Consider the following 23988-nt stretch of genomic DNA (forward strand, 5'->3'; position numbering starts at 1 on the left):
TTAAGGTATATCCCAATGAGCAACTCACTTTATGATTATGGAACACAGTCTCATTAAATGTTCATTGAATGAATGAATAAATAAATGAATGCATAAAGAGTTCAGGGCTGTTTCTTATTAAACATTTATTTGGTGGAGTTATATTTCATTGAGTCAACATGATATATCAAAATCTTCCCATGTGACTTAAACATTAATGAGGTCCTTGTTTATGATTCCCACTTCATTTGGGTCTTAACTATTTTTTTTAAAATCACATTGATGCATCATCTCTGGCTGAATATTACTCTGCAACACTGTAGTTAACAAAGTTAGTACCCATGGTTAAAAGATTCCTTTGGGGTTGGAGAATTGGGTTTAGTTTTTATACTTGAGTCATTTAAGCAGCTGTGTGGTTGTGGACACTGAGTTAACTTTGCTTGACCTCAAGTTCCTAGGTCCTTGTAGATAAAGGGCTCAGCACGGTGCCTCAAGATGTTCCTTGAGGATGTAGAAATCACTACCCTAAATGTTTTGTTGCTGTTAGGAATATGGTGACAGTGCGAGCTATCTGATCAATTTCTGTCCCACAGTGAAAGTAGTCCAATTAGGCTCCAGAGTAAAGGTTTGTTTGTTTGTTTCTTTGTTTTTTCTGAGGGCATGGTGTTGACTCACCCTGGGAAGAGATGAATGATAGCAAGTGCTTGGTTTTGTCTACTTTGATAACCTTCCCTTTCCTAAGGTATTGTACTGGGGATCTGAAATGTGTATTTCATAAAACCCTTACATGTGACCTGCAAGGCCAAAACTTTCTTAATAGTAAGATGCTATTTATTCTTTTCTTTTTTTCTTACGGGTGCACAGGAGGGCTTTTCCATAGGTTACCTGGTATGTCATATGTTGTTACAGGACACTGAAGGGTGTGTGGTATGTCCTGTATGTGGTATGTCCAATGTCCTGTACAAAGTGAGACAGGAAAAGGAGATGCAAAAAAGTAAAGAAATGCCACTCTTCTCATTAGTTTTCTTTGGTTTTGGGTTATGTACTTATCTTCCCTCTGTGTGAACGTGAAATGGTTTTATTGTTAATTTTCAATGAATGAAAAATACCTTACAAATTTCTGCTGAAATTTTTGGCTATAGCTACAACTCACATAATTTGAAGAACTTTGGGATCTTCAGTAACTTCGAGAGTGGCAAAAGATTCTGAGACCAAAACAGTTTGAGAACCTCTGCAGGATCCAGTGGCCTTTTAGTGTCTCGGACAAACCACGCAGAGCATGCTGCTGTCTTTCTGCAGAGCTCTTAGATGCTTTAAAAATTGAAACAAAAAGAAGAAAGCTCTGGAACTTTTTCATACTCTAGGAGATTTGGGTCACTTGGAAGAATGGCATTTTATTTATTCAACCCTTTAGATGTTTCTATAAAATTAGGCAGCAATTTATAGCTCTTGGCTTTTTAAAAACTGGTTATCTGTGTCCAATAACATGGCTCAGTGCTCTCTTTAGCGTTATTGTGCTTGTGAGAAGAAATGATTAAAGACAGCCTCAGCTGTCCCTTGGACCAGAGACTGTATCTTTTTCACTTGGAGCAGAAAACCTTTCTCATTGTATCCCATTACAGCTGGTACCTCTAAGCTGTTTTGGGGAGGAGGGCAGGTGAGGTCACATGGTTCCATGATCTGGAGGATAATTAATAGGCCCATGACTAAATGGACATTCTATGAATATTCAGGGTCTATTTTGCCTTCCTGGGAAACAAACATGTTGGTAGGGCTCACAACTAACTCCCTTTGGAGACACCCAGCGTTTTCTGGGTGAACGCAGGTCATCAGCTGTCTGCCAGGCATTGCCTTTCCAGGCTGCAGATTCTTCATTTGCATATTCTGTATGCACCCTCATGCAAAACAGCACACCCATTTCCCTCTTTCACAAAAGCAGTGAGGGCTTCCTTTGGAAATTCCAGCCAAAATCGCCTTCTGTTTATGCAGAACCCAGTGATTTAGACACCATGCACATTAATTCGGTATTGATTTGAATGCTTCCAGAGACTTGGGGTAGGAGACCGGTGCCTACTATTTGCACAGGGCTTTTTTTGTGTAGCCCCCACCCCCACCCGAGTGTGACTGGTTGTCACTCTCTAGCCCCTTGCCCCATGCAGAATAACCCAAGCTCCCGCTGCTCATTTCACTTTGACCTTTGGAGAAGGAACCCAGCCTTGGTGAATCCCTGGGTTTGTCTGTTTAGTGACAGCTTCAGCTGGAATCGTGCTGTTTTTTCTGAGCTGGGAGGAGATGATGGTACTATTCAGATTATGCCGGGAATGTTTAGAAGTATCCCCAACAAAGAGCTTTTTAAAAATGTGAAGGAAAAGATAAAATTCTTTGTAAAAGAATTGTCAGGTCTCCTGGAATTTTGGAAAATAATATTAGGTCACTAGTGGGTTGGAATCCAAGCACTCCTCCAGCAAGTAGAAGTTGGAAGTGTGTAATGTACAGATCACTGCTGGTTCTTTCATACGTGTTTCTACAAGTAGGAATGAATACTTTGGTCTTCATAGTACAAATCTCATGTAAAATCTATTGTTTTCCCTTCTATTCCCAGATAAAACTTCTTAAAAAGGTAGATTTACCTTATTATATGTGTATATTAATTTTTGGTTAAACACTGTCTCCTGAGTTTCAGTCTCCCCTCCTTACTCCCCTAAGCTCTCGAAATGTCCTTTATTTTATTCCTTCTAAAAAGGTAATGTTAGCATCCTGACTGTTTTACCCCCACAAACTTCATGCTCCACTTGAAAACTGCACTATCTTCAGAAAAGCCGTGATCATATGCATTTTGTGAACCAGAAGAACATTTTTTTTTTGTGGTACCAGAGATCGAACTCAGGACCTTGCACTTGCCAGGCAGGCACTTGTACCACTGAGCTATATCCTCAGCCCAAACTCCTTCTTTTTTTTTTTTTGGTACTGAGAATTGAACTCAGGACCTTGCACTTGCCAGGCAGGCACTTGTACCACTGAGCTATATCCTCAGCCCAAACTCCTTCTTTTTTTTTTTTTGGTACTGAGAATTGAACTCAGGACCTTGCACTTGCCAGGCAGGTGCTTATGTCACTGAGCTAAATCCCTGGCCCCAGAAGAAGAAGATTTTGCATGACATGTTTTTGAATTCAGGCTAATTTCACAGGGCAGAAAATGGGCATTACCTCCACTTTGCAGCCTCATGAAGTGGAGGCTAGGTCAGTTAAAACAACATTTAAATGTGGAGAAGCTTTGTTTTAGAGCCACATGGTCCCACAAAGTTTGGTGCTGTTCAAAGTCCTTTTGGGGTAGATTGTCAGGATTAAAGAGCAGCAGAATGCGCTGTACTTGGGGTGTTCTCTGGTGTCATTAGGGGAATGAGAAAATTCAGCTGCTGATCTGGCTCTTGTTTCTAAGGATGGATTTAAACAGACCCGCACTTCTCAAAGGTGATCTGACTAACCTCTTTTTAATAAGTTACAGATCTCAAATTGCTCAAAATCCTAAAAATACCATTCAGAGTAAGTTGATTGATAAGTATCATTTCTCTTACATGTACAGATATTTCCCACACCAGTACAAAGCTGTGGTACAGTTTCTTAATTACCCAGATAATCCTGTTTGCATGTATTTTTTAAACTATGAAGTGCTGGGTAATTATTCAATTCTTAATAGAAGGCAAATGGCAATGTAAACAATAATTAGGATGTTAGACAGACTAATGCGCTTCAAAGCAAATTGGATTTTTTTTTCATACTGTTCAGCATGAAGTCCCATAAAACTAACAGTTTAGAAGCCAGGCGAAAAAGGTTCCGTTTTGTTCATATTTTATGGCGTTATCTCTTCATGGCTTGTTTCTGTGAATAGCAGCTTGTCCCAAGGAAGCTGGCTGTGCCCAAGCCAAATACTTCCCTCACAATCACTTCCCTGCTGCTTGACATTTGGCTGTGTTCTCCCAGAGCCCGGGCATGGGGCTTTGTCTACCTCAGATCCCAAGGGTCAGAGGTTAACAGAATACCGATTTCCTCCCATAATGCTCTAGCAGGCAAATATGGGCCAACCTCAGGTCCAGTGAAGACCCGACCAGTTAGGAATGCTTTTCTCCTGGGCCTTTGTCCTTAAGCACATCCCTGATTTCAGACAAGCTTTCCACTATAGCTTTGCATGCTGGGTTCTTCACGAGGAGTGCTGCCCTGTCTTTAAAATGACTTTTTCTGTGAATAACTACTCACAACTCACAATATGTTCCCAGAAATGCATGACCTGGAAACAGCAAATTATTGCTTTTCATGAGTTTTTACAAACTTAAAATTATAATACTTTGTAATATTTAGTCACATAATTGGATGCTGTAATCTTATCTCTACCTTGTCCCACTGATGAAATAATAACTGATAGCAAAAGAAATAAACAAAGAGACTTCAGTAATTGGCAATCCCTCAACATTCTTTTTTGTTTAGACCTCATGATGTGTTAGCTGCTAGACGCAATTGAATGAACATTTCATTTTATTTTCATTTTCCTCTTTTATGGAGATACCCATTCATCAATATCCGTGTTACTAATGTTTTGCATCAGGTTAATTATATCAGCCTTAATTTTTCTCCCAAAGATGAATGTTCAACTCAGTAGGCTGCATTCTAATCGGTTAGGATGCATCAAGTGCAAAATATGTTTCCAACTTCGCAGTTTCTTGTTACTATGAGTTAATTGAAGGTGCCCTTTCTGTGTATTAACTCTGGTGTTTCTGTTTGACCAACCTCTTTCACACTGCACAGTGAACTTGGTACTTGGATTCATTTGTTTTCCGTTTTAAGTGTTTGAAAAAGACATCTCTGCTTTGAAAAACAGTTTCCTTTTGAAGTGTCCAGCTTGGCAGTGACTGAAGCAGCCCCAGGCAAATTAGCATGTTAAAAGAATGGATCAATACTTTGCTGCTCCCTCCACCCTGCTTGCCCTCCTCCAAGGGAGTAGAGTTTTGAAGAACCCTAGGAGGCCCTTGACAGATGTGCCAAGAGGACTGTTGATAGCCAAGTGGGGGACATTGACAGCTTGATCTAGTGCCCAGCCTGCTTCTCCGCTGGCCATTTGAAAATGGATGATGCAAGAGGAATTGACAGCTTCAGGAAAGCCCTGTAGTTCATGTAATTATGGAGAGGATTAGAAGAAAAGTGTTGGAAAAGATAAGAGATCAATAGGAGGGCACTGGTTGACTGAACTCACCTTTAGCTGTTAGAGCACTCCATTTTGTACCGCTTAGCTTGTGCTTACAGAAGAATATTTTATAGGTTCGTTTCTTATCACAGTCACATACACCTATGCATAGGGATAACAAAGACATACTCAGTCCCTGATTTTTCAGAGCAGACTTGTGAGTAATTAACAGTTTAAGGCTTCCAGTCCTTAAGATGCAAACGTGCTAATGAACTAATAGGAGAAATTGAGATTTCATTACTCTGTGTTCCTTAACAAGGTGCTGATGAGAAAGTACAGCTGAAAATAATATTTGAGCATTGTTGTTTCATTTTAAAGTACTTTTTCTCTGCAACTGTCTCTGTATCCTAGAGTTTAAAATTAGCACTGATACAAGGCTACAGTAAAATAGCATAGGAGCGTAGTATTTCTTTTTTTAAAGAGGATCTCGTATTGAGAAAACAACGTGAACACTACTTTTGCATGAATGAAAAGAAAAAGCTGTAAAACTGTTTGAAATAGACTGATGGGGAAGTTATCCTTCACAGAGCAAAAATGGCTGGTGTATTTAGCTAAAATAAACCAAGAACCTAATTTATTCTAGTCTTCATAAAGGATTCTAAGATCCTCTCTCACACATTATTGTATCTGTAACTATTTCAGCAGTTTTTTAAATGCTTACTGGATATGGCAAGAATTCTGCGCTCTGCTTATAGCAATTGGACTAAAACTTTATAAAAAGTAGTATTAGATTTCTGCCTTTAGTTTGCCTGGAAACAAAATATATTACTGATGAAAAGCAGTGTCTTACTTTATAAAACTCACAACTATTATTACGACTTTTAAAAAAATAGATATTCTAATAAGAATCCCTTCCCCCAAGAGGATTGTTGAGATCTACTATAGATAATGATTGAAAAACACAAACCCATTGAGTTTTTCCAATATTTCCATTATATCTTACAGCTGGTTATCACTGATCTACAGGAAGGCTATTGATTTTTGTATGTTTATCTTACATCCAATCTCCTTATTGAGCTGTCTGAATACTAATAGGTTTTCAGTTAAGTCCCCAGGGTTTTCTAGAGAGGAAGTAGTTTTCATTGCAAGCAATTATATATATATATTTTAGTGGGGCTAAATTATATCTCTTACCTCTGATTCTTATCTTAAAACATTGGTCAGAATTTCCAGATCAGTAATGAATAATAATGTAACCTGTGGTCATCCCTATTTTATGCCATATTTAGTGAGTGCAGTTTAACTGACATATCACATCATGGTTTTACTTTTTAAACACTTACCGGATAAAAATGAATATTGAATCTGTTTTAAAAAATGTACTTCAAAAATTTCTCTTGGTTGACTTTTGTTTAGTTGCATTTATGAGGTCTAATATATCAGTACTTTTTCTCCCTTGTTAACAAACCATATACTCTCTTTGCAGTTATGGAAAAAATTGAGGTCACAAATTTTAAGGAATAGTCTCTTGAATTTCATCTGTTACTTTAAATTGATAATTTAGAGCCTGAGCTTTGGAATAATGAATGAATTTTAATCTCAACTCTACTGCTTATTATATGACTATAAACTAAGTACTTAACTTTAGTTTTTGATTTTCCCCTCTATAAGATAGGAATAAAAATACATATCCCATGGTCATACTTATATTAAATTAAATAATAAGCAAAGTATACATAGAAAATAATACCTATGCAGTATTCAATAGATATGACTCTTTTACTATTGTTTTAAGTTTCAGTAGCTGGGCATGGTGGTGCATGCTTGTAATCCCAGCACTCAGAAGGCTGAGGCAGGAGGATCACTGTGAGTTTGAGACCACCCTGGTCTACAAAGTGAGCTCAAGGCCAGCCTGAACTGCATAGCGAAACCCTGTTTCAAATAAAGAAAAAAAAAAGTTTTAGTAAATACCTGTGTAATATTAGCTTACATATCTTTTCTGTCACCTTCTCACCATACTTAAGCTTTTGCTAGCCTTTTCTCAGCAGGTTTTGGTGTATAGTCAATTTGTTAAATTAGGGTAGCTTTTCATTTTAAAATTGACATGAAAGAAAGTTACGTGCGTGCAGAGTCTTTGCAAGCTGTAAGATTCTACTATTAACTCTGGATCATGTCCTTAGTATTTGGATACTTCTCTGTATATTTGCTAGACTACAGTAAAAAGTGTAACAGCCATGACCAGAAAACTAGTGTTTGGAATTGGTCCAGCTGCTTTTCAAAGCGTACACAGTACATGAATTTCCAAGCCCATGTGCACAGACATATTCTTTGATTTTGACTTTGCCTGTGTTCATTCTCTGTCACCTTGATGGTGAAAAGCAAAGAAGCTACTTTATACTCATCCATAATTATGTTGCTGACATTTCTCATTATTTGTGGAGATCTCAAACATGTACGGCAAAGGTAACGGGATCGTAAACCCAGAGTCTGTTCCTAGGCAGGGTTGAGCTGCTATCACCTGGGAACCTGGCTGTTAATGAGAATCTAGTTGAGAACATTTTTAATATCCCAGAGGGAAAGCTACAATTCACTGCAGAGTAAAAGGAGAGACAGCCCCTTTGGCTGTGTGGTTTTGCTCTTTTTTTATACAGACAGGGAGGGAGAGAGAGACCATGAGATGACTGTGTAAACATGGGGTGTTCCTTACAGCAGCAACTTTGATATCATCATATGTAAACATTTTGTATTAGTTTTGAGAATTGACAGGTTTAATTTTTTTATTTCACTGAATTGACAAGTATCCTGTGGGTCACAGTGGGCAGAAAGAAGACCAAAGGGAACTACTGTCTCAGTATAAGGTCGAAATGCTTAATTTTGAACCTTTGGAGGCAGAGTCTGTATTTTCCCATGTGTTCTCACTGGTTAGAGGACTTCCAGGTACTTAACTGTATCTCTGTGTAAAAGATTGGAAGTCCTGTATTTCTTCACATGGATGCCATTGGCATTTGGGGCGGGAAGATTCTACATTAGAAATTCTCTACCAAGCTCTGTTGGTCCTCCATACACAACTGTGGACACATATTTTGTAAAGGCACTTAGTATCCTTCCTCGTCCCTGGGCACTGATTATGTCATCCTCTCATCATTGCAACCAACACCTCCTTATACTTTTAAGTGTCCTGGGGTCCAGACTCATCTCAATTACCAACTTCTAGACTTGGAAAACTGTAAGGTCACCCATAATTCTAAGACAGTAGAGTTGTGAGGACTTTGTTTAGGTATTTCCCATTTGCTAGAGGAAGCTATGTAGGTCTGGGATCTTGCAGGAAGGTGGAGAAGCTCTTCTATCACTCTCAGTCAGAAACTTCTCTTTATTTTTATTTTCTCTACATCTATGTACACCGGTCTAAGTTTCCCAAGTTGACCCAAAGGAGATGGGAAATATCTTCGGGAAGAAATTACTAAGTTTATGAAATCATATGATGAGCATCATCAACAAAATACTCTATCACTTTTAGTTTGTTTAGTCTTGAAACAGCCTTTAAGACTGACACTGTTATCCCCATTTTACAGATGAGAGAGCTAAAGTATAGAAAGTTACCTAAAGTCATAGACTACCCAAGAAGACTTGAACCCAGATAGACTGGCTCCAGATTCCACAATCACTAGCTCTGTATCATACTTTCTGTAAGTAAGAACTAGGAGAAAGAAATCTCTCCCTGAGTTAACTTATGATGTGGATCTGCCCCATATTTCTTGTGAGAAAACTACTTAGAGTTATATTAACAGTGATCTGCACTTACTCCAAAATTTTTCAAATGCTTACCTGCCAGTGGATAGCCTCTGTATTCTTCTGAGTGGCCTTACCAAGAAAAACAATATAACTTTGCAAGGCCGGAGACTTGGTCATAGAATATATTACAGGCAAGAGAAATTATTCTTTCTTTGACTCTGTATCACAGCAGAAAGAGATAATACATTTTTCTTGAACTTGACTAAGAAATTAGGTATTGATAAAACAGATCCAATATTGCATCATCTCATCTTAACAAGGGGCAGACTGCCAATGGAGAACTTTTTGATTTCTCAAATGCTTGGAATCTAAGGAAATTCAGAAAGAAAACCAGTGAAAATAGGATGGTGACATATTAAGGATCGAAAAGTATAGTAATCTGAGTGTGATTTTAAGCTGGGGTATTTATTTGCAAGTTTATAACAGGAAAGAAAACATAATGAGACTATTTGGGAGGCAATTGATTTGTGCGATAGGATAAAAGGAGAAAAGAGATGGAGTGATGGACTGTAGAAGGAGATGAATGTTCCCTTCCTCTAGCACCCATACATTCTCTCTACCCGCTGCCCTCTTGGGAGTGTAATCTGTAGCCTCAGTGGAAATGGCACAGCTTTCAGCTCCCAAAGCCAGTTATATCCTGAACATCAGGTACAAAAATGCCTTCTTTTGCTGGGCACCTTGGCACATGTCTGTAATCCTAGCTACTCAGGAGGCTGAGGCAGGAGGCTCACAGGTTTGAGAGATCCTGGGTAACTTATTGTGACTCTGTTTCAGACCCCAGATACCTGTGTAGGGGGAACAATGGGAAATAAAGAAAGAGATAATGATTTTTACGGTACAAGAGGACCGGGAGGATCCTGCCTCTAGTGGACAGGCACAACGATCTCCGCAGTTGACCCACTTTTATTAGCAAGTGAGGAGCACAGGGAAAAGTGTAGTATCCTTTACATGGAACAGCAACTGCAGTAAGTGGGGAGCAATTGTACTGGAGAACAAGTCCTTTGCCATGTCAAAATGGCTCCCTTCTTTAGCTTGGCCTCTGCAGGTGTCATCTTGCCTTCAGAGTGCGACAGTACAAGCTTTCTCTGTGCAGCCTTTTGCATACTTCTTTGTCCCCAAAGCAGATCACAACGGCCTCTGAGTCATGCAGCCTGGTCCTCACAATAGTAAAGTATTACTTCATATCCCCTGGTCCCCACCCAAAAGAGGTGGAATAAGGAACTGTGAAAGGAGGAGTGGTGTCTCCTTGCTCTAGCATCCACACATCCCTTCTACCTCCTGGCCCCATGGGTTACAGTATGAAAATCTGCAGCTATCAGGTTAAGACCCCACTCATGACTTCATTTCCTTTAACTTCACTATGCCCTGATAGATCCATTTCAAAACATAATTGCATTAGGTGTTAGTACTTTAACATAACCATTGTGTGTGTGTGCGCCTGCTGGAGGTTCACTTCATTACTCTTCTACATTCCCATCTTTATTTTTATAAAAGACTGTAAACATGAGGTAGATCTGTTAGACTTAGTCTTTTATCAAGGCTTCTGTCTTCATGTCTTAGAGTCTGTTTTATTTACCTAATCTCATATGGACTTTTATGATCACAGCGTGCATTGGTTCCGTGGCCTGGGTTTTTGTATCCCTCCAAATTCTTGCAGTGTCGCCCCAGCCCCTAAGGCAGGGGGAGCGAACCTTTTAGAGACCGAGTGCCCACACTGCAACCCAAGACCTACTCCTGGATTGCGAAGTGCCAACACTGCCATTAAACCTCAGTATTGAGGTTTTAGTTTAGAAAACACCAACTCACATATTATCATCTTTTGTCTTAAAAGAAAAACACAATAGAAGAGCTTTCAATGGTACGAAAAGCTTTTTATTGAAAGGTAAACTGCATGTGGTGTGCTTTTGTTATCTGATGCTCAGCTGCCTGGGTGAGGCTGCTTGGCTCTGCACACCCACAGAGGGCAGAGAGGGTTCTGCGTGCCCACTGTGCTACATGTACCTTAGGTTCGCCACCACTGCCCTCAGAGGATGGTATTAGAAGACAGAACCTTTGCGGTGTGGCCCAGAGAGTAGCTCCTAACTCTTCTACCACAAAAGCACAGCTAGAAGATACAATCTCCGAGCCTGAAAGTGGGCCTATGTCTAGTGAGGACAAGATCTGCCTTGATCACAGCTGTCCTAGCCTCTAGAACTCTGCAAAATAAATTTATGTCACTGACAAGCTACCCTGTTTATCGCTTTTTTATAGCAATCTGAGCAGACTAAGACACTTGATGTCTAAAGCTGCCTCCCTGATGACTTGGCTTTTCTAGGTATATGAATCTTATAGAAATCATTTCATCTCTCCATCTCTATGGTCCTTGTCTATGAAATGGGAATGCTATTTACCTTTCTCTATTTGCACTGTTAGACATACAATTTATATCCATGTTCTATTTATACAGTAATTAAGACTTTAAAGAAAACATTTAATATTTCATCTATTAATAATCATCTTTGTTTCAACTGCTTTCAACTGTCCTGTAGCAGATTTAATGGTACTCTGACCTGATTTGATTGTATGTGTAGCTGCTAAGCATAGTACAGGAAACTACTTTTTAGGATGCCTGAGTATGGTTTAAAGTCACGTTCAAGGGATCATATGGATCATAAGGGTATTGGGTTTAGGAAAGTTTGTTTGTAAAGAACAAAAGGAGGTTTGTGGAATATAGGGGAGTATAAACAGTGGGCAAAGTCACTGGGCACTGCGGATTTTGAGGGCTGTCTAGATATAAACTATAATACTGGGCTACATCAAAAAACAAACAAGCAAACTACTTGGCATAGTCCTCACCATTCTTTACACAAGAGCCATGCTTGTCATTTTGACTTCTATGAGTCCAAGCTCTCCGTGATGCGCATGCACACACATATACAACGCAAAATGACTCAACGATCATGTGGCATGATCATATGATCTTTGCAATGAATAAATGTAACTCCATAAAATCATTTTGAATGGCTGCTTTGCTGTCTATTGCTCGGATTTACCAGTTTCTTTAACCATCCTCTCTGTTTGGATATTTCAGTTATTTTTATTTGGTGCTTTTAATCATGTTGCCCTGGATGTTCTCGCAGCACTTTAAAACATACCCTTCTTTTCAAATAATAATTTGATACGCTGGGTTGAAAAGCATGCATTTTTAAAGGCCTAATATATAACTTGGACAAGCTCGGTTTTGAGATATGCGCTCACCTAGGCTTGAAATAAACCTAATGAGACATAGCATACATACTGAGCTATTCAATGGTCATTTCCATGCAATACTCATTAATGAAAAGAACTGCAAAGTGGAGGGAGTTTTACTCATTAGCACTTGCTAGTGAGAACTGTTCTTCTAAGGATTTACTTTCTCAAGGCCCCCCCATCAAAGCCTTTCTTTGTATTCTTAAAAAAAATCAATTAATTTCTAGGCTTGTTGTAAACAAACAGAAGATTCCTTGTCTACCTGTGCAGCTACCACCTAATATAAAAACTTATATATGTTTTAAGTTGCCTGATGCAAATTACTGCCTCTAAATCTACTGTAAGTTTTCCCTCCCACTTTCAGGAGCATCATTGCCCTTGACACCTCTCGGAAAAACCTGCCTTTCAAAAAGTCATTGCTCAACTCTGCTTGATGGTGATTGTTTTTTATAATTGCTTAAGCATTGTTGTCGTACAGTTTTACAGACCACCTGCAGGGTTTCACTAACTGGAAAGGAAAATGACTTCATGGGCTCAGCATGGACTTAAAAGTATCTACACATACAGAAAGCAGGGGTGTAAATCACTGTAGCGTTGGCTGCTTCCCCTTCTTCATGAGTTCATGCCTTGATTGCTGTGTAGTCAGTAGTCTCAGTGACCATAGAATTCATCTTGTTACCCTCAAGTGTGTTACCGCCTGGGAACCGGGTCATCCAAGTGCTGGCACTAGCTTCCCATGCACTTTCCATGCACTTCTTCTCCCAGTTCCTACTTAGTTATCATGGAATATTAATTTTCTAGCTAGCTTTGCTACCTTCTCTTTTTTAGAACAAATTAAACTTACTAGAAACTGTTTTGTTTCCAACTGTGTGAACAGAATGTGGAGAATGGCCTCACTTTTCTTTGTCCCGCCCCCTTGCTCAGGACAGGTCTCCTGCACCCTAACTTAGATTCAGAAGCCCATGTCATTTGAGACAGGTGGTTTCCCCAAGTAGTGAGACATATGTCCTTGGCCCTAAATCATTCATTCTGCCTCCTGTATGTCTTGTCTTAACAATAAGAAACATCAAAGCATATTAATTTTTTTGAAAAAAATTTGCTATGTGTGTTTGAAACATGGTGAATATTTAAAGAAAGTTTATTATAGTAAAACACACTGTCATGAATTTCTCTCAAAATAGTCCCCTTTACTCTGAGCACACTTAGGAGTCTTACCACTTTCTGAGGTTGTTATCGAAGTTCTCTTTTGTGTCTTTCTGAGGGACGATCAAATATATGATGCATGATTGCCGAGTGCAATCCAGTAGGAAGGCAGGCTCCTCAAAGTCTCACGGTGTGTCCTCATCCACCCTTTCACCACATCTGGCACCATGCAACTTCTGGCTCCATCCAGAAGTCAAAATGACCATAAAAGGCAAATGTCTTAAATGGATGCAGGGCATTGAGGCAGCCACAGCAATGCAACCGAAGTTACACGTGAAAGAGGACTTCCCGAACTGCTTCAGTAAGTGGCAAGAATGCTGGGATAAATGTGCTCAAAGTGAGAGTGTGTTTTGAGAGGGATGAATGGCAATGTATCTTTTACTGGAATGATTATTTTTAAATTTAGATATTCCCTGTGTTTTTCATTTGGATCAACCTTCACATTAAGTGAATTAGAACATTTTATTTATGAAGTGAATAATGTCCGTGGCATGCAGAGTGCAGAGCAAGAAGCACCCGGCACATGAAACGTAAGCTAGCATCATAGTTAGCCATAGGTACCTGTCCCCTGTCTCCTGGCACTGCACGCCTCAGTTTCAAATGGTTTGACTCTGTGTGGTGCCACTGCTTTTACCTCTCTATTACCAGTGCAGGCCAAGGCGGATGGTTTATTGGTGACCTTCTTCCAGGGGAAAAATTCATTTTGCTTTTGTAGACTGCATTTCTCCTTTGTTTGGGATGAGTGCTAGCATCTATCTGGTGTCCTTACAGCTTCCTATGCATTTGATTGGCTCAGGAACTACCAGAATGCTTAACATTCTGGTTCCCTGCTAGGTCCAGCCCCTCCACAGAATCTTGTTCTGAGCCATCAGAAATATGAACATGGCTTGTTAAGCTGATTTCTGGTTCTTCTCCTTAGAGCCCCTTGCTCATATCTTATTTCTGGCCTCTGCATAGAGGTCCTGAGAGGTGGATATTACAAGTCAAGACTTACTTCCCATGCAGGATACTCGTTTGAACTCATGGCAGTTTCTGAGATCCCATCCGCCTGGATGCCAGTTTCTTCTCATCCATTGTGTTTCCGTGTCATCGAGCTCCCTACACATCTAGACAACCAACCCACCAAAGATAAGCAGTCAGCTCCATGCCAGGGAAGAGTTTCAGCAGAAACCAGAGGGGGTCACTAGCAGGAGAAGCTTCAGCAAGCATCTCTAGTTGCTAGAGAGAGTTGCTGTAGGAACTGGTTTGCTACCTTACAATTCCTCCATGATTATAATTCAACAGTACTTGCCCGTGCACTTCTCAGATTGAATAAAAGCTCTCTGGCTATACATTCTTGGTCCTGCGTTGGGGACATGAATCAGTACAGGAGGTTTCATCATGTGCTCATCAAAAGTAAAATTCCTCCAGGTCTGGCCGTGCTCTAGAGAGTGAGACGGTAATTCCGTGAGCCCAGGGCTAGCCTGGGCTATAACAACAATTCAAGACCAGTCAGGACTACATTGCAAGACCCTGTGTCAAAAGAAAAAAAAAAAAGTAATTCAAATTTTGCAATGATTACATCAATACAGAAAGGAAGAAGAAGAAGGAAAAATTAAGTTGATCAGATTGGCATACTTGACAATGTAAGTTGTATTGACCAAATTACTTTAATTACCTATTGATCCTGTTTACATCTGTCAGGATGTTGTGACTGAGGAAAATGTTTTGATTCACTGGCTACCATGTATCATGATATATTTTTGTTTCGGTTTGTGCATGGAGACATGAATAATCACGAAAACAGCAGCTGGATATTTTGTTCCAAGAAGAAGAAAACCATTTTAAAAAAGCACAAGTGCTGTCGAGCATGATGGCAGGTGCCTGTAATCTCAGCTACTTGGGACAAAAGCCCAGGCAGAAAATAACAAGTTCAAGGCCAGCCTAGGCAACTTAGCGAGATCCTTTCTCCAAATAAAATAAATGGGGTAGGGGTGCAGCTCAGTGGTAGAGCACTTGCCTAATGTGTGTAAAGCCTGGTGTTCAATCCTCAGTAATGGGAGTGTTGGAAGACAAGTACTAATAAGTGAAGCAGTGTTTGGGTAAAATTTCCTCTCTTCTATCTGGTCTCAAGTAGGGGACTGATGAGAAATGCTCCCACAGGTGGGTACTGATCATAGGATCAGCCCTGATTTGAAACCACCTCTGGCTTACAAGGTTCTGTAGAGGAAGCCACCCAAGGTCTCCCAGATTCCGTCCCCAGTGTGTGCTGCTTTCTTCCTCCCATGCAACCCACTCTAAACACCTGCCTACCTTGCAGCTCCACGTCCGCTGCCAAGTGCTACCATGCCCTGCTCTTCCCTTTCCCTAGTAACTCTTTGAGTGTTCTGCCTGCATCACTTAAATGTCCTCTGACATTGTATCTTTTCGGAGCACAAGATATTATTTAGTAAGCACTCTCCCATTTATTATTTGTCTGCTTTGAAGCAAGTCTAAGATGTTTTCTGTGCTTAGCTTACTCATATATAAAATGCAGGCAGTCATAGAATCTATTCCATTACATTTTCGTGGATGAGTTAAGTATGGAAAACTCTAGGAACCCTGCCTGGGGTGTAGTAAAACTTCAATAAACATTAGGTATTACTTCTGCCAACTCTACTACTGAGTTCTTGGGGCTCTATGTCAAAGATCAAAGCTGGGTGAAAGGACTAGAGATTACATTTTAAATCTCAGTCTGCCTTTTAATTGGATGCCTTTATTCAGTGAATAACCTTTCCAACTATACGTATCTGTTTTGTGCTAGAATCTATGCTCTTCTCAAGCGAAGCTTGTATTTTATTTACTCTGCATCTACTATAGTGCCAAAACAGTACAGCACACGGAGTTCTGTTTGGTCCTGGCACGCCACATGCGGTCACTGAAGTGAATGGAAAGATGAATGTAGAAATGAAATTGTAAAAATGTCAGCATGGGTTTTTTTTATTTGTAAGCAGCCCATTGATTTTTGTAGCATACCCACAGAATGTATCATGTATTTTCAGCAAGAAGCCAGTATTTGTCACCATCTTATTACAATACTGAGTACGCCATAAATTTAAAGAGTAATTGAGGCTGAATTTTCCCCATGTTTATTTACTAGATCAAAGCGTGACTTCAACTTTCAGCAGTTATTTTATTTGCCAACATAAACTTATGGGTGTAGCCAAGTGCCAAAAAAAGACATTAATCTTCTGAATTCTGTGGGTGCTGGAAAATCACTCTTCTTTTTGAGGGGTCAAAAAGAACTTTGAGTTTTTACCTCCCTTCAGCAAATCCAACTGACTATAGTAAGAAGAATAAAGCTCTAGTAATTAATCTAATAGCTCGAGGCTGCTAATCATTTCAGAAAAGTGACATTCCCCAGAATATACTGGTTACCCTTATTGCAGGTCGTTGATATATAATTCAATTGATTTTCACACTTTATACCTTCCAAAATGAAATACAACTTTTGTCATGTCACTAGATTGGAATTCTTTGACAATACATTAACATGCCAAAAATAATATTACACACAAGAATAATGTGGAAATAAATTACAGGTAGAGCTGTGTCCCTAAGGAGATTTTCATTCATGTCTTAGGCCAGAAGACTTATAACCCTACTCACACGTCTATTTCATCCCAGTATATTTTAGGTCCTTAGTTCAATTCAATAAATTACTCATTTTGTGCTGGCTACATATGCAGCTCTGTGTCAGTTTTACCGGGCAGCACAGTTGCACAAAGGAACCTGTGTAATTTAAAGTAAAACACTTTTTTTTTTTGGAAGTTCAAATACAGTGACTTTCATGCAAATGAATCTTGAAAAGAAGCATTTTGTAGATTACTAAGATAGTACAACAGTATTTTTAGGACTTTTTTGGAGAACTGTCCTCTTCAAAATGCCTAGGGTCTTCTTTTTAAAGCTGCTCGCTCCTGGACAGTTTTGCCCAGGTAGAAATCCAGTAACTCATAGAGTGGGCTGTTAAGAAATGAGATCAGTCTCACCATTTTTCAGTCAAGAGCGATGAATGATTGTAAAGTAACAAACTTCTTGTGAGTTGACTTTTACTTTGATTTGAGTGCAGGTGTTGGGAAATCTGGCTGCAAGTGGAGTCAGGATGTGGTGGGTGTGCAGCTTTCTTGGAGTTTGCTGTTAGCTGCAGGGCACCCTCCTTGGAAGAGAGGTGCTGAGCCCTTCCTTAAGAGTCTAGAGACCAGCCTGACACCTAGCTGCTGTTGAAATGAATGGAGGGACGAAGGCAGGAAAGAGTGGATGTTTGCGACAGTGCGTGAACACACTCAAAGGCCCAACGCTTATAACGGTTTGTCTCCCCTGATCCTGTCTGGAGTAATTTCAGTCATTTGCTTTATGATTGCTACACTTACCTTATGAGAGTGTGTCTTTTTCTAAATACTTTACCTTGAGTATTGTACTGTTACATAACAGGTTGGTGAAATCCTAATTGTCATTATCCTCTCTGCACAGATGAGAAATCTAAGGCCCAGTACAGCTAGATAGTTTCCCCGGAGTCATATAGCTAAGAAGTCTTACAGCTAATAAGTCCTATAGCTAATAAGTGAGGCATCCAGATGTATATGAGGAGTCTAGTTATGACCCTTTAACTGCAGTTCTACGCGTCTTTGTTCTGAGGTGATCTGTGTCCTCACATTATGCCTCCAATCATCCTAAACTGAGAGAAAAACAAAGAAAAAGTGAGAAAGAAGGAAAAAATGGAAACAAAGCTTTTGTAAATAGGGAGGAGAGGAGGGGTTGAAGGTAGGGTAGGGGAATGGGGGAAAAAGAACGAAGTTATATCATGTACAGGTACAAATTGTCTATGGTGAATGTGATCATTATGTATATCAAAAATGCACCAATAAAACCTGATTGAAGAAAAAAAAAGAATGCCCTTTTAGAGATCAGGGAATTGACCAAATTACACCTGATTCAGAGACTTTCTAGTTTGGGCATTAATGACACCTTTGGAAATATCTTTCAAGAGTGTCAGATAGGTCTACTGCACACATCCTAACCTAAGGCAAGTAATCTGAAGGTCAGCCTTCAGTGAAAGGGCAACCTGACTCATGTAAAACCATTTCTCACCTAAAGCCTAAGTTCCCCAAACACCTACAATCTTGAGCAAAGGAATAAATTAGGGTCCCAGACTGAGCTTCTAATCTCTGGGCTGGAACTACTCAAATACCTGATCGTGAACATTTCCTCAGCTTTTCCACTTCAGTTTTCTCATCTAGAAAGTGGCTGTCTGGAATAGGCCATCTGCTGCATGCCTTATAGCTCTAACAAGTCAAAATGCATGGTGGGATGCTGGGCACTCACTTGCAGAGATCGGAAAGCTGTCTTTGTTGTGTTCAGTTACCTGGAAATGCTCCTAGGAGGAGAGGAAGTTGATAATCTGCATATTAAGATGGTAGAGGGACAACCATCTCTGGAGAGAAGGGGAGGAATTAGCTGGCCCTTATCCGGGGATTGGGGAAATTTATCGGATAGGTGGGGCTGGATTTTGAAGGACTTTGAAGAGCAGAAGAATTTGATCTCCTCCCCCCTACTCATTTATCAGATACTGCTTGATTGCCTGCTATCTTCCAGCCATTGAGAGCCATTTATCCTGGAAGAGTCTTTGTGTAGTAGAGTTGATATGGTAGATTTTTAGCCAACCAAAGGGAATGGGCCATTGACATGAGGATTTGTGATGTTTACCAAAATCTTTGTTCTATGACTTTAGGTATGCAAAAGCAAGATAAGGAAAGCCTCAGTAAAGTTGACTGCAAGGTTCTATTTAAAGGATAATTGCCTTTATTTAAACAGAAGGAGAAAACACCAAATCAGGTGTTTGAAAAGACAGGGAAAAAAAAGTGCCCTTGATTTGGCATGATTGAGTCTTTATTACCTTGTAGATGGGTGGTTTAGGGCAGTGAATGAGAAGCTAGTGTTTGCTTTGATTTGAAATTTGGAACTGTTCTCAAAGTCAACACGGAGTTAATTTTTGCAAGTGTGTAAGTACAGCATATAATAAGTCAGGGGAAGATGAATGTTTTGTTGTTTTTTCTACCTCATTGTGAACCTAGTGGTTCCAGAAAGAGGCTTTTATATTAGAATCACTTGTAGTGCTTCTTACAAATGTACTATCTGTTTGTTTTGGTGTTGGAAATTGAACACAGGGCCTCAGGGGTACTAATAAGCATGTGTTCTACTGCTGAGTGACAACTGCAGCCACAAATGTACATTTTTAAGGTCACCTATGAACGGTCTGGAGTTTGTGATCTGAATTTTTAGCATATTCCCAGGCCGTTCTCATTAATTTAGCCTCAGGAATAGCATTCCGAAGCCATCGATGGAGTCTTATTCCCTATACCAGAGACTGACTCTGCACAACAGAATTGAAAGTGATTTACCTATCCACAGGCTAAACAGAAGATCCAAGGGAGATACTAGAACTCTTTCCTTCTTTTAACTCCAAGGGATTGGCAGGGTCTATGCATCTAATAGCAATGGGGAAAGCAAAGGGCTTGCATCCTGAACAACCGTGGAGGTCGATCTCTGAATAGAAGCAATTAGCCAGTACCCACCTATGTTTAGGTTGGATGCTGTAAATAATATTATGTCTGCTCAGTGAAAATATTAATGGTTGGGGTTTAACTCAAAGGTAGCACATACTCAGCATACCCACGGCCATGGGATCCATCCCCAGCACCAAAACAAACATACAAATTGTGTAGATGTCTAAGTGAAGAGCAGTTCTATAGGAGAGAGGTGAGTTTTTTACCTTTTTTCTGTGGAAACCATTTCTGAGTGGATAAGTAATTGGAAGCTGTCCAGTTTGATTATAGGTATAAAATTAAACTATTAGCTAAATGTAGTGGCCTTAATAGAACAAAGAGGAACCAGTCAAAAAATTATTGACTATCAAGACTTTTAGATGGAGCTGACACAGTGACAAGCGATCACTGCAGCCTGGAGGAAGTTTGTAATATTCCTTCCAAAAGGAAGGGACATTTACACAACCACAACTCCCGCAGCTAGACCAGTGGAAAAGCTGATTTGCCTGTTATCCATCCACAAAATACAATTTCATCTAAAGAGGGCCCTTCCCTTCCAGGTGCCAGTGTTAGAGTCTAGAATTATCTGGAATCATCACAGCATTCCAGTTAAAAGGAAAACTTGCTCAGAGCAGGGCTGTATGTGGACTCACTAAGAAGATCAGTATAAGCCAAAAACACAGGTTAGGTTAGAGCAGGGAAACGGTCCAAAACCATTGTGAGTAACCCAAATGCCAGTGGTTCGTTAATTACAGGTATGCTTTTGTACAAATTCATTCTTCAGTAAGCAACATATATATATTCTTCTTGTGGATCATTCTCATTCTTTTAAGCATCCTTACAAAGACATCAAAATACTTTCTTGCTGATATCCTGCAAGTAGTTAGATTGATATTTGCAAGTGAATCTGTTTTTTTTTGTTGTTGTTTTTTTTTCTCCGGTATCGGGGACCGAACTCACGACCTTGCGCTTGCCAGGCAGGCGCTTTTGCCGCTGAGCTAAATCTCCAGCCCGCAAGTGAATCTGTTTTATCCAGTAGGAATTACCAGTAGAGAACAGTGCTTAATCAAGGCTACTCTCAGGCAAGTATTTTGTATACCTAACTGTAAAACACATAGTGTGCCAGAAATATGGGAAAGGGTGGTCTCACAGGACCTTCTGAGGCTGGGGATATAGCTGAGTGACACAGCACCTGCCTGGCAATTGCAAGGTCCAGAGTTCCATTCCTGATAACCACCGCCCCTCCAAATTTTCTTCACAAAAGCTGCCCCAAACTCTTCTGGTATGGTTCTGCTGGATCTTATGATCTGCCTCTGAGTTGTCCAAAATTCACCTATCAGTATTACTTGGGAGTGGAAATGACATAGCCCCGAAGAACGTGGTTCTGATGTCTTATAATGGGGGTTTCTCCCAGTCTTTATCATCCCAATCCTATCCTCATAGTTTTTTTGATGCATTTAAATAGGATCAATTTCCTTGGAGAGGGTATGCCTGTGGGTCTACCGTTATTGCGTATTTTTTGAAACTCCATAAAACAGGAATTCATTGTCTGTGCTCTACTGTGGGTGTCAGAGCTGGGTTGACTTTAGTAGACACAGGTGGGTGTAGACCAGGGCTTCAGCATTTTTCTCTCAAGGACACACCTTTGAACCTCTGCTGTGAACACATCAGCTTCCTCTTCCCTCGTAGACATCAAGCACCTCTGGCAAATGCACATCTGCCTCCTTTATTGATATTCACGGAGGTGGGAAGAGGGTGGTTTTTACTGACATTGTCTTCATTTCCTCATTCAAATGTTAGCAAAGGGTCACCCACAGGAATAGAGAAGCAGAAGGGGACACGTCTCAGGGGTAAGGTGGGTGCTTGCCCAGCAGGAGCAAGGCCTCAGGTATGATCAACAGTACCACAAAAAAGGGGGAGAGAGAGAAAACCAGACCAAACTTATAATGGACTGTCACAGAATTTGAATGACATTAACAAAAGCAAGTGCTTGGAGACCTAGAGCTGCCACTGGGTTTATTACAATAATATGTGCAGTTTGTTAAATAAAATATGCCCCTCATTATATGCCAGGGCCACTGGTGTAGTTTCAATGAAATGGAATAGCCAAATTGTAGCTCTCATGAAATGGAGTAGGGAAATTGTGTGTGTATGTTTGTTCTTTGTTTGCTTTTCCTTTTAGCAACTCCATATTCCAAATCTAAAACCAAAACCAGCCCCCTAAGCCCAAACACCTCATCTAGAAAACCCACACAAAGGAGCTCAAAGAGCTCCAGAAGCCTGCCCAGAGTAGCAGGCTACCTTCAGTGTGGCCAAAGTGGGTGCTGGGGTCTCCACTCAGCCTGGTGGTAAAAGCAGAATAAGACGGGAACAGAAGCCTGCAGCAATCTGTCCAGAGGGGCTCTTTGCAGTGGCTTAGCCCTAAGAGGCCCAGCCTGAGTGCCAGGTAGTGTCAATGGCTTTGTCAAAGCACTCTGTCCACCTGGCATCCTGAAATGGGTGCCAAGGGCCTCTTGGGAGACCAAAAGACATCCAGAGAGCAGAAAGCAGCTCTCGGCACATCAAGATTGTGTGTCTGTAATAAACACTTTCAACACAATAACCTTGACTTGCATGCTGGTCTTTTTTTTTTTTTTGGTTTTTCTCCTGTACCAGGAACCGAACTCACGACCTTGCGCTTGCCAGTCAAGCGCATGCTGGTCTTTTGGAAACTCATTGGGTGACTCTAAGATGTTGGTTTCTTAGTAAAAACTAGAAGTTAGTAATCTGCATTATGATGAAGAGAAATTTGATACCTGCTTAAAAAAGTCAAAGTGGCCGGTGATCAGAACTGGATTAACTCTCAAACGGTCAGAAGATTTTCCTCATCTTCCAGCAAGGAAAGTTGAAGCATATCTGTGACAACTGATCAGTATTTGAAATTCGTATTTACAAGCATTGCAGTATGTTTGATTCACCTTTGCGGTCCCCTTTTGAAAGAGTGCTGCTACTATTCCCTTGATAAAGGAGAGGGATCAGTGATGTAGCTGCAGATCTAAGGCTAAACACAAGGTGCCTGCTCACTCATTCAACCCTATAATGAGCCTTCTTCTCTGGGAGGAAAACCAAGCTGAGTGAGGCCTTTGTATGGAGAAAAATCTTGTTTGTGTTTAAATAACTGTAATGTAAAAACAAAAACAAAAACAAAAACAAAAACAGAAAAAAGAAAAAGAAAATAAAACAGACACCTACATAAAGCATTATATCTTTTTCTACATTTATAGAAATAATTTAGATCAGGTACAGGTGCAACATAGATGGGTGGCTATAGTTATTATATTGGCTTTTGGTTTAAAAATTAGAAAGTATTTTATATACATACAATAAAAAAAGGATATTATCCAGCATCGACCCTGAGTCAGTAGGAAAGAATGCCTATTTGTAAAGAAAGTAGATTTGCATATTTTCTCTTTCTATCACTGTGCAATCTTGAACTAGTATATCTTTTTCCATGTGTAATTGCTATGAGATTTCCTGCCTGAGGACTGCCAGGAATTTGTAAAAAATTATATAGTGCAGAAGTTCTTTGAAAGAGGATTTTGGGACCTGGGCTTGCTGACTCTAAGTGGAGCTCACAAAGTACACGTGGCTTTTTCAAGCAGAAACTGGTCTAATGCTTTGAAGAATGCAAGAAATGATCAGTATTTCAGAAGCATGGAAGTGTGAATCTATTCATCTATACTAGACTCGTAAACTCTTAGGTAGACTCCTTTCTAACTAGAGTTTGGAGTTCCCAGAGCACTGTAGTAGAAAGTTTAATATTTCTTTTCTAATTCTGCTGTGTCAATACTCAGTATGTTTTAGATTTTTCTAGTCATGATTCCTGCCGGTCCTTGGTTACCGGAAAAGTCTCACAACATATTTGTTTGCTGTAATTAGAGCAGATGCACCCTGACTCTTTTCTTAACTTGGTGCTAGGTGAGGATACCGGGCTGACCCTGTGTTGCTCATAATTAGCCAGTGGACTTTTGAAGTGACAACATTACTTTAGTTACTCACAGCTGATACCTGA

The 23988-nt window shown here is 40.1% G+C and overlaps 1 protein-coding gene across 1 annotated transcript in view; it reads left to right on the forward strand.

Annotated features, from left to right (window-relative positions):
- The window catches only part of Epha4 (EPH receptor A4), a 140400-nt gene that overhangs the window by 13591 nt on the left and 102821 nt on the right, over positions 1 to 23988 (forward strand). The gene's annotated exons all lie outside the window — the stretch shown is intronic.

This window comes from Chinchilla lanigera, unplaced genomic scaffold (genome assembly GCF_000276665.1).
Source record: "Chinchilla lanigera isolate Chin_1 unplaced genomic scaffold, ChiLan1.0 scaffold00052, whole genome shotgun sequence".
NCBI lineage: Eukaryota > Metazoa > Chordata > Mammalia > Rodentia > Chinchillidae > Chinchilla > Chinchilla lanigera.